At 44.8% G+C, this 12,352-nt stretch overlaps 1 pseudogene; it reads right to left on the reverse strand.

Moving 5' to 3' along the window:
- Positions 1-1,755: 1,755 nt before the first annotated feature.
- LOC113611698 (heterogeneous nuclear ribonucleoprotein H-like) lies at positions 1,756-3,432 on the reverse strand (annotated as a pseudogene).
- Positions 3,433-12,352: the final 8,920 nt, after the last annotated feature.

Here is a 12,352-nt window from a genome sequence, read left to right on the forward strand (position 1 = left end):
TCTCCAGTTGTATTGTCTGAGTGATACAATTTTAAATAGTTTTTAAAGTGAAAATGCCAATGGTTTGGAAGGATGTAAACTGAAAAGTAAAGTCCATCTCCATACAACATCCCCAGTCTCGCTTCCCAGAGTTTACCCTGATAACAGATTTTTGCATACACTTCTAGAGAATTTTTACACATATGCAAGTGCATATGTGACCCAGATGTTGGCTGTCTACCTCATCTGTATGGCTTGACTCTCTTTTGGTCCCAGGCCATGCTTGACACAAAACTCAGCCCCTGGTCAAGGGACATTTACAAGAAACCCAATCATATCAAATATATTTGATGTATAAAGTATTATTAAAGATTGATGGGGGGCTTCCCTGGTGGTGCAGTGGTTGAAAATCTGCCTGCCATTGCAGGGGACATGGGTTTGATCCCTGGTCCAGGATGATCCCACATGCCATGGAGCAACTAAGCCTGTGCGCCACAACTACTGAGCCTGTGTTCTAGAGCCCACGAGCCACAACTACTGAGCCCACGAGCTACAACTACTGAAGCCCACACTCCTAGAGCCCGTGCTCCACAACAAGAGAAGCCACCGCAACGAGAAGTCCGCACAGCACAACGAAGAGTAGCCCCGCTCGTTGCAACTAGAGAAAGATCTCGTGCAGCAACAAAGACCCAACGCAGCCAAAAATAAATAAGTAAACTTTAAAAAAAAAAAAAAAGATTGATGGGGTTGGGGAGAAGGGTCACATTGCCTGGGATCAGCCTCTGCCTCTTGAACAAAACAAAACTATGTTCGGCATGCCTCTCCTCCATGGTATTGCCAGTCCATACTGGGCATTCTCCTCTTTGGCCCGTTCACTGTATCCTGCCAACACACATGCCCATACACACACAGACACACACACACTCACACACACACAGTCTCAGCAATTCCCGTCATGCCTGTTCCAAGGCCTCTGCATCCCCATCCCAACTCTTACCTTCTCCAGCCACCCCAGCTGAGTTGTAAGGATGCACTACATTTTATTTAACCAGTCGCTTTTTGATGGACATTTAGGTTGCTTCTAGTTTTCTTTTGCTATATTAAACAATGTGATAATTAATATCCTTAAAGATACATCTTTGGATACTTATGAGTTTGTTGTAAACTCTTAGAAGTACAGTGCCTGGGTCAAGAACACGTGCCTTCACAATTTGGATATATTTTGACAAACTGCTCTTTAAAGTATGACATGAATGTACATTCCCATAATGCCTGGGATCGCCTGTTTCCCACACCTTGGCCAACACTGGATGTTACTAAACTTTATAATCTTTACCAATCTAATAGCAAAAAATAGTACCTTATTATCTTTTTTTTTTTTTTTTAGTTTTTAAAAGGAAGATTTATTCAACAAGTTTCACTTAGCGCAATATACCTAAAAGGAAAATCACAGTACAATGAAAAGATTTAAATCAAGGCCTCAGAATTTCATACAAACACCAAGACCAAAATCCTAAAGTATTGGTATTGCGTCTCAAATTTTCCCCATTAACTTAAAAAAAAGCTTAAACTTACGTGCCATAGAGGTTATTAAATGAAACTAGAATTAACAAACATGCTAAATGTTTCACTTTTAATTGTAGACACAGCTCCTATATTGAGATTCACAAAAAAGCATGTCTTTCAACAATGCATCCCAACAGTGTCCAATGTAATGTGGTGTAAACACCATTTAACATAATTCAACTGCTTTAACCTAAATACACCTACTGCTTCAGTACATCCTACAATATAACTAACTTGAGAAAAGCTGAAAATTATTTAACAGTAACAGATTACTCAACCTAGTTACATCCTAAATGAATGTTTGTGTTCAAAATTACTGAACCTTAAGTCTTTAAAACAATCTTGATTTCCACTTTGAGTAAGCATAAACCACAAGTTTGTATTGCAAAACCGTTAAAACTTAAGTTTTGTTTTTCTTTTAAAAAATGTTGACCAAGAGTCAGTGATCAGGATCAATTACATTCCCCATCCACCACTCATACTGGACATGCTAGACATCCCTCCCATTCCGTTCACTCCCACAGATGCTCGGCTTCCACTACCGTAGTAGCTGTTCACTGTTCCTTGGCCGCCTATGCAATGTTTGATTGAAAATCACTGGAGTTTTCCTGTAAAACTTGGTCATATCCACTCACGCTGCTCTGGCCACCATAGCCGCCTCCGTAACCACCACTCAGCTGCTGGCTGGCTGGGCTGCCATAACTGGACTGGTTTGACAAACCCGTGCCTCCTAGCATTTGGCTACCGTAAGCACCACCGCTCGCTCCTGCTGTAGAATTCAAGAAGAGCTCTACATATCTGTGCTGCATATTTGCTTTGTCTTTTGACATAGCTGCATCTTCATGAGCTGCAAACTCGACATCTGCTTCACAAGTTACTCTGCCATCGGGACCAATTTCCGTATGTACTCTCACAGGGTTGAGTGGTGAAAAGAAATTATAAATGTCATTCTCAGTAGCTCTGGAAGGTAATCCCCGCATGTGTACACAGTGTCCTGTTGCGCTCTGGAAAGCAGAGCCGCCATCCCCGTACCTGTGATCTGACATTCCTGAAAAACAAGAATTGAGGTCTCTTCCAGATCTATCTGACTCAAATCCATGGCCATCATTATAGACATATAATCATCATAGCCTCCCTAACCTCCACCGTGAGCACCACGCCGCATCCTTTCAAAGCCAGCTCCTCCTCCAATGCCGTTATACCGTCTGCCAGCCCCAGGTCTGTCATAGGGACCTGGCCGCTGCATGGCCATAAGTTTTCATGGTGGATCATAGTGAGTTCTAACTTCAGCTCGACTGCTCTTAAAGATTTCGATATACCTGTGCCCTATTCTTTCCTTGTGTTTTTTTAGAGCCTTTTCAGCTATTTCCTGTGAAGCAAACTGCACGAAGGCCTCCCCCGTACTCCTCCCCTGGAAGTCCACCGGCAACGTTATCCCATTTGGCACGATTTCCAACCCTGAGAAGAACTGAACAATTTCTTCCTTGCTACATTCAAAGGGGAGTCCTCTAAGCCGTACAAAGCCATCATTGGCCGTGTCAGGACTACTTAGACCAGTATGCTTCAACACCCAATCCATTTCAACGTTGTTTGACTTGGATACTTCAACATATCTGTGTCCCATAGTTTCTCTGTCTTTTTTCAGGGCCAATTTGACTTCATCTTCTGATTCAAGTTCAGCAAAAGCCTCGCCGCTCGGTCTGCCTTCTCTGGTGTAGATGAAACGAACACGTTGAGCCCCATTTTGAATTTTGCAGTCAGAAAAAAACCGCTGCACTTCGTCGGCCGAGCAAGACCAAGGCAAGCCCCGGACCTTCACCACGAATCCCTCGCCGCCTTCGGTGCCCAACATCATCGTCTCTTAGGGGGTCCTGGCGTCGAAACAGCCTGCAAGACGGGGATGAGGGTCAGACCTGCACACACAACTTCGGCGCAGGTGAGAAGAAATCCCTTATTATCTTTTTAATCTGTACTTCTATAATGATGAGTGGGATTAAGCATCTTTTCATATATTTATTTGCCATTGTATTTTTTTTTCCTGTAGATGTCCTCTAGGTGTTGATACCAACAAATCCATCTCTTCTTGAAATGATCTTTTTCCTTTGCTTCCAGGACACTTCTGTCCGGCACCTCTTTCTTGTTCCTTTGCTGACTCCTGCTTGTTTATCTACCTCTGGAATGTTGCTGTCCTCCAGGGTTCCAGCCTCATCCTGCTTCCTTTTCATTGTACACGCTCTCCGCCTGTGATTTCATCTACTCATCCAGGAATAGTTACCTTTTATTGACCATTTCTTATGTTCTAGACATGCTACTAGGCATTCTAAATGCTTATTATAACTCTATGAGGTCGGCATTATCATCCCCAAGTTTACAGATGAGGAAACGGAGGTCACAGATTAACTTGCTTAAGATCACACGTACCACCTGTAAATAACGGAGCTGGGATTTAATTCCAGAGCCATTCCTTTCTAGTGCACAAGCTCTTTCTATCACTCACTTGCCGTGTCCTCATTTATCATCTATAGGTAGAGCATCCCAAATCTATATTCCCACTTCAAGCCTCGCTCCTGGTCTCCAAATCCAATTCCTCAGTAGAAATCTCTACCTCGACATCTGCAGGAACCTTAGAGACAACATGCTTCCCCATGAACCTGCCCCTCCAGTGATTCCTTTCGTGGTTAGTGGGGCTTTCCAGCCTCCCAGACTCAGCTTATCAATCACCAAGTCCCATAGAAACAGCTCAGACATCTGAACTTTTCTCTCCTTCCCTCTACTGCCCCTTAGCTCAGGGCCTTGCCATTTCTTGCCTGGAATGTTGCATACTTCCTAAAATATTCTCCCTGCCACCAGGCTCTATGCATTCTAGTTTATCCCCTACTCTGCTACCAGAGGTAGCTTTTTTCAATAAGCACAATAATCCGTAAATGTTGATAATATTCTTTATCTCATAAGGCTCTTATAAGGAATAAGTGAAGCGATCTATGTAAGAAATGTAGCTCATGCTAATTCCTCAATAAATATTATCAAAATTTACTTTTTCCTCCCAAAAAGTAAATTCTGGTAACACGAATTCTTTTGGCCTGCATTATAAGGCCTAAAGGCCCATTGGATTCCAAGGGCCTGACCTACCACCCTCTCCTCTGGCCTCACACCTCTGCTCTAGTCAACAAAATTTCTCACATTTCATGTCTCTGTGCCTTTGCATAGACTGTTCCCTCTGCATGGAATTCTCTTCACTGCACTTACTCCATTAGTGAGCTCCTTTGATTCTTTAAGATCTAGCTCAAAGGGCACTTTCCCCATGATGCCAGCCCTGAATTCCTTTGATCAGGTTCCTGGACCCCCTTTTTTAAAAATATTTATTTATTTATTTGGTTGTGTCGGGTCTTCATTGTGGCACTTGGGATCTTTTGCTGCAGCACGCGGTCTTCTCTCTAGTTGCGGCATGCGGATTTTCTCTTCTCTAGTTGTGGCGCGGGTTCCAGAGCTCATGGGCTCTGTAGTTTGCGGCACACGGGCTCTCTAGTTGAGGCACGTGAGCTCAGTAGTTGTAGCGTGCAGGCTTAGTGGCCCCATGGCATGTGGCATCTTAGTTCCCCAACCAGGGATCGAACCCGCATCTCCTGCATTGGAAGGCGGATTCCTTACTACTAAGCCACCAGGGAAGTCCCCCTGGGCCCTTTCTTTGCACCCCTTTATTTACTTACAACATTGCGTTGCAGGTATGGCCTATCTCCATGACAAGGCTGAAAACAAGGGCTGTTTCTTATCCATCGTCATGTCCTCAGCATGTGGGACACAGGAAGTGCTTTCAAACTGTGTGTGGAATTAACAGGCTTCTTAACATGTGTTACGAAGCACCAGTCATACCCTCCCATCTGGTAGAGCTAGTGCCCTGCAGGCAAGAGGCCCAGGCCCAGCCTCTTAAGTCTGAGCCCTGGGTGTGAGGCTAGATGAGTCACTTAAAGCCTCTGAAACCTCATGTTTGGACCTGTATAGCCAACCTCAGCAGTCCCCCAGACAAGAAGGTCAAGGGTCATACATGAGAAAAGCCAGAATGCAGTCAAGATGCAAGACGTTAGAACTGTCAGCCAAAGCCAGGGGAGGAATGATTGTTTTAGGAAATGGAGCGATACCTGGAAAGAACGCAGGCATTGGAGGCAGATAGATGTAAAGCATTATGTTATCCTGTGCTCACACATTAGCCCTGAAATATCATCAGCTTGATACAACAAAGGGCTAGTCCCATTCAGTACAAGTCCACGATGGGGACAGGCATCTGCCCTGCTCAGTCCTGGACCCATACTGATGACGTGTGGCAGGCTGGGGTCCCCGAAAAGCAGGCTCAGGAAGGAAATTAACGTGCAGGAAGTTGTTAGGGAGTGCCCCTGGGATCAACACCTACGTAAAAGTGCAGAAGGAGGGCTTCCCTGGTGGCGCAGTGGTTGAGTCCGCCTGCCGATGCAGGGGACACGGGTTCATGACCCGGTCTGGGAAGATCCCACATGCCGCAGAGCGGCTGGGCCCGTGAGCCATGGCCGCTGAGCCTGTGCGTCCGGAGCCTGTGCTCCGCAACGGAAGAGGCCACAACAGTGAGAGGCCCGCGTACCACAAAAAAAAAAAAGTGCAGAAGGAGACAGGATTGTGCAGAGGGAGGAGGTGAGCTGCAGTGCAGGCCTGGCAACAGCCTTGGCCTAACCCCCCGGGTCTCTGCAGCATGAATAGCCCTGTAGCGCTGTCTGGGGTTGGAACAAGATGGCTGGATCCTTATACCTCCGTGTCAGTCCCGGGGTAGACCACAGGCAAGGTGGCTCTCTGCAGCTGAGGTGATCCCTGCAGGGACTGACCGTGGAAAGCTGTCTGCAGACAGCTACTCCAGCCCCTGGGGCGACAAGTCTTTCCTGGAAGGGGATGTGGACAGTGCACGAGACAGCCATCATGTAGAGGGTCCACATCACAGAGTAGCTGCATCCTCGGAACACACCCCGAGGTACTCAGCTTGGATTTTCTTCCAGAGGCTGATCCCCAGCCCAGGATGTGAGCGCAAGTAGCTTATTTGGGCACATGGAAGTGAGATGGGGAAGGAAAGGAAATCAATGTAGGGTGCTTTGTGGAACAGGATGCTGCTGGATGACCCTGCGAGACAGAATCGAACATGCCTGGAGTTATTCCACTCCGGGGCCAAGGAAGGGGTGGTACTTATCCACCGAACCCTGCATGTCATTATGCAAAGCCACTCCCGGAGGCAGTCACTTCCTGGCAATTCCCACCTGTCTGGCCCACTTGAGCGGAGTTACGGTGGGAAAAAGCACTGGCATGAACGGAGCGGTGAGCACCAGGCGGATGTGGGTCGAGCCGTAACAGAACCTGCCACACCGGGCAGGAGAGAGCCTGGGCAATCTTCCAGGAATATTATGTTGCCTCAGCCCAGAGTGACACATTCACAAGCCCAAGGGTAGAGTGAGTGGCCTGATGCCTCTGTGATCGGGCCTGGAGGAGGCTGCCTTGCCCATGGAGAGGGAGTGGGAAGTGGGTATTACTGAACCCTGATAACGTTTACCTCCACCACTCCTACCTACCAGCTGTGTGTGATTGAGAAGTTGCTTTATCTTTCTGAGCCTCAATTTACTAATCTGTAAAGTGGGGAGAATAACACCTATGTCGTAAAAGTGTGATAGATGGAACTAATGCACATAGAGAATCTACCACAATGTAGCAGTACTGGTGATGTTCTGGGTCCCCATCTTGAGTCACGTGGTAGGTTCATTTTTATTCATTTTATTGTTATATGTAATAACACACATATATTACCTATACTCTTTTTATTTATCAAATGTAACATTAAAATAATAAAGGACACTCTCTTGACATTATGTATTGTTGAAATTCTAAGATGAATTTCAAATATGTAAATATTTGACTATATAAATATTTAAAATATGCATTTATATATTTCTAAATAGTCTACCACAGTTTCTAGTAGACAGGGTGCACTTAGTTAATGGTATCTATTATTACTTGGGAAGTCCTGACAGTCGATCTCATTAATCACAGGCAAACAATGGATCTGGAATGTGAGTTACCCAGATAAAGAATCAGCTCAAGGGTCTGCTGGGAGAGGAGAGCTGACCTAGGCTTGTTGACTCACCATGTAAACACAAGTCATGGTAATTTACTAACAGCAAGACCTACTTCCTGCTGAGAATTCCAGCCCAGGCTCCAGAACTAGACCCAGAGGTCAAATATACTCGCATGGAACCTGTTTCCCTTTCCACTAACTTCTGAGTGATGAGACGCTTGCTTCTTGCAATGTCGTCAAAAATGAGACATGGAAATTTCTCACCTGCCATAAGCTAGACAGAGCTTTTGAGATGCAAACCATATCCATTCTCAGAGGAGAGCAGTGGAATGGAAGAAAGTCACTTTCAAAGAACCATTCCCCTGCCTTCCCCCTCTATACACATGCTAAGCACACAGCTTTTGCAATCTGCCACGAAAACAGAATTTTAAAATAAACCCTTGTCTGTCTGCTCTCTCAAATCAGAATTGAGAGGAAAATGGATTTTTGTAGGGCGAATTTGTTCTCCCAAATTAGTTTCATTCACACACACACACACACACACACACACACACATCCACAAAATGAGGCATTCATTAATAGGCCAAATAATGGAATGAGTGAGTTCACCCTCAGCAAGACATTTGATGATTATGAGGACAGGCTTGAAGCTGCATAAAAAATAAAACTCACAGAAGCCAGCAGGTGGCACTTAATCATAATTTTTCCTATGATTTCTATTAATTGTTCAATATTCTTCATTCTGTCTTCCCAGTAAGACGAACGATGTGCTAATAGGGCATAGTAAGTAATGTTTTCCCTTTGAGATATTCAATAGGCTTGTTACATAAAATGCCCCCACCCACATAACTAGCCCAAGACCCATTTTTCTCATGCATATATTTATCATATCACAGTATGCATATGCATGCCCACGTATCTGTGTGCTTCCAAGCATGCAGCTCATTTGATAAATGTCTGAGGTAGAAGCTAACACCTTCACTTATCTCCAGAAGCAAATCCAGATCAAGGAACTGTTGTTCCTGAAACAGTCACACAAAATCATCTAAACCACGCTGTCTGCCAGAAATAGAAATGTAGAAATACCTCCGGGAGGCCGCTTGCCAATTTCCTTCAAGGCTCCTATTACAAGCATTAGCAAGGTGAATGACCCCTTCTAGGCTGTTCCGCCTCACCTGCCAATTCCTTTACTTTCGCTACCCCCTATTTTCCCCTCCTCTGTGACTTTCCTCCCCTTCCTTCCCCCGACATTCGCACAAAGGCCTCAGCCTTTTCTGCTGCCTAACTCCCTTTCTTTATTCTGATTCTCCTGCTTTATTTGATCTCTCCTTTTCCCCCTTCAGTGCTGGCACCAGTCTCCTAAGTCTTGAAGGGGGACAGATGCTGCACCAGTCAGGGCTTTTGGTTTCTGACACCAGAAATTGACTCTGTTAAGCAGAAAAAAAAAAAAATTATTGGAAAGCCATCAGGTAGTTAACAGAATAGACAGGAAGCCTGGAGAATCTGGGGGCCAACAAGCAAGAACCGAAGGAAACTAGCACCAGAGAGGACATCCAAGGTCACACCACTGAAAACCACTCAGCTGGGACAGTGCCATCAGCACCACGGCCTCCAGCCACTAACGGTCACTACTGCCACTTGACTCTGCTGAAAAAACGTGCACTCACTCCAAGAGCTTGTTTTCGTTTCCTCCAGATTCCCAGTCCAGCCTGGAATACCCAGTGCCAAGGCTGGGAGGACAGGCCTCATGAGCTGCTCTCCAAGAGCAGAGCTGTAGTTCTGGCTCAAGGTAGAGTGAGGTGGGGTGGTGCAGAGTCCAGGTGCTGCTAACCCATTGAGGAAGCAGATCTCAAGAAACACTTGAGATTAGGAGATACGAGCTGTGACATCACTCATTTAAAATCCTCCCTGCTCCTGGTTTGCAGAAGGGAAGGTCTGTACTTGCAAGCTGAGTGGCAATAAGTTGGGGAAAAGGAGAGCTATTGAGCTGTTTAGAAATCAATTACACCAATTCTGGAAAAATGAAGTGAAATTCAGCTGATGCTATAGCCCTGCACAGTCAACTCAATTATTTCACACATGCTTTATCCTAGACAAATCGAAGAGCTGTAGTTGCTAGTCTGAGCACCCTTTGCTTTCAGGGTCTATTTAAACAACTAACGTCCCAGCTCCTAAGCACTATTCTTTTGACCTCCCACATCTTAACCCTTAATGGAACTAGGCGAGCTCCTTTCTAGGGATGAAATTTGTAACATGATTCCCGGCTTGGCGCAGGGGCCTCAGCTCTCATCCTGCCAGCTGGTCCCAATTATGAGCTGGTTTGGGTAATTTGAGAGTTTGGAGGGTGTCTGTGCAGTAGCAGGAGGGTTTCCTAAGCACTTAGTTTCCCTTAGGATATCGAGCCCAGCTAGAAATAATGGATCCTTAATATTCTGAGTTATGAGGTGATTTTCACTGGTTTTCCAAAAAAGGGAAATAAAACATATAACTAAAACCACCTGGTGGCGTGTCTGATAACCACTGCCAATGCAGAGTAAAAAATGAAGGCAGTTGTCTGTATCATTCAGGCAAAGCTCCAACTTCGCCTACAGATCTTGGGTGATTGCCTCAGTTTTTCCTCAGTGTTTTAACAAAGTGGGCCTGTGTTGCCTCAAGTTTCCTTTGTGATAGGTGACACCCAGGCAAGTCTCTGGGGGAGTCCAGCCCAGTTTTAAAGGGCCACACAAATATCTAAGTTTAAGGTGACTATTTTTTTTTTAGTGTAATATTTATTGAGCATCTATTCTACCGAGGCGCTACAAATTCTGGGAAATCAAAACTGGATAAAGATTACTATCGAGTAAGAGGCATCTCATCCAGCCAGTGGCATTCCAAGGTGGTGGAGGGTAAAAGAGTCAGCCCTTGTCTGGGAGGAGCATTTTGTCAGTGACATTATTTAGAACTGCCATGGTGCATGGCGATAATACAAACCAGATGGTTTTTACTTGGTCTTATTATTACTTTTAAACTCTCTACCGACTAATACACGCCTTATTGCCTGCACCTGGACTAACTTTTCCTGCTGGCTCCCTCACCATAATCTGCTTCCAACCACTCCCTCAGTTTAGGCTATCATAGGCACTCTAAGTATGGGCAGGAGAAAAAACTCACGTTCGAAGATGTGAATGTGGCTGGAAAACGAGTGCCCATAGCTGCATGGTCATGAGTTTTATTGGCAGGTCAATGCTAATGTTAGTTGCTTAAACCTGATCTTTGTGGGGTCTGTCGGGCACGTCCCTCACCCACACTCCTTGAGTCACATTACCAGCATTTGTAAGCCAGCTCTTTTTTCTCACTAAGTTATTATTTCATGTCTTTGGGCCCAAGTGTCCTCATGTGGAGAGTATGGATGAAAATAGTCCTCCCTGGAAGGATTGTTGTCAGGATTAAATGGGAGAACACATGTGAAACAAATGTTAGCTGTTATTTTATCATTATTCTATTAAAAGGTATCACAATATGGTGCTTAATTCCAAGGAACAATTTTTTAAAATCTTTCCATAAAATTTAGTTCAAGCTTATGAATTAGAAAGGTCATAAGGGACAAGGAAAGAAACAAAGCCCAGGAGACAGAGAGAGGTGTGCAACCGGGCCAGTTATGCAGGTGCAATTCTGAGGGACCCTTGCCTGAGCACTGCCACCCACACTGATCCAGGAACGCCCGGGAGATGCGGGGTGCACCCTGGGCCCTTTCCTCACCCCAATGTTACCAATATTCACCACCACACTTTGATGTTTCTTGCCTAAATTATTACACTGATGATTACCAAATGGTGACTTTCTAATATGATTATTTCTTCTGCATTTATTGGTTGACTTTCTACTGTAAGAAATAATTTCTTCACATTTATATGTTCTTTCTATGACTATCTATAGGGACTCACAGGCTTCTATTTTATTCAATGAGTTACCATTATTCATTTTGATCCTCAAATTGTCCCAGATTTGGCCAATAGAAGCCCCTTCAAGATTGTTTCTGTGTCCTTTTGACATGTGCTCATCATTCTTGGAGAAATTCCTTTCATTCTGGTACAAGATGTTTCAGGGCCATCTTGTTCTTTCCCAGCCCCAGCCCTGGAATCAGCCGTTTGTCTAAGGAAACCAGGGTTCCTTGTGTGGGGCGTGGTGTTGAGAACCAAGATCTGAGCACTAAGTCTACTTGTTGCTACTTGGGGTGTCAGTCATCTTAGGTTCTTTCACTGGACAGAGCTAGAAAATATATATGTGTATGTATACACACATACATTTACAGCTCTTTTCATCTATCTATCGATCTATGTACCTAAACCATAATTTACGCTGATAGCTCCGGTTTCAATCCAACAGCATGAGGTTTAATTTTGTTTTCCCCTTGCCTTATTTGTGCCTTCCTCTCCAACAGCGGTAACCCTGTTCCCACCACCTCAATATACTTCTATGTAGCCAATTTCTTATCCCACTGGATCATGGCCCCTGCCTCATCCCTTCTCCAGTTTGCATCCTCCGAACTGGCTATCTCCCTCGTTCAGACTTTTTGGTAAAGAAAGAAAGGAAGGAAGCCAATAAATATTTTCCAAAGACAGGAAGAGAAAAGAAGAGAAGGGATGGGAAGGGAATGGAATACAAATGAGAAGGTAAAGAGCTGGGTTACCTTTTGATTTGCATTTTTAAAAGAGCATTTGGGCAGATTTGTAGAGAAAGAATTGAAAG

The sequence above is a fragment of the Aethalodelphis obliquidens genome, unplaced genomic scaffold (assembly GCF_003676395.1).
Source record: "Aethalodelphis obliquidens isolate GAN/ISIS:26980383/991018 unplaced genomic scaffold, ASM367639v1 scaffold70, whole genome shotgun sequence".
NCBI lineage: Eukaryota > Metazoa > Chordata > Mammalia > Artiodactyla > Delphinidae > Aethalodelphis > Aethalodelphis obliquidens.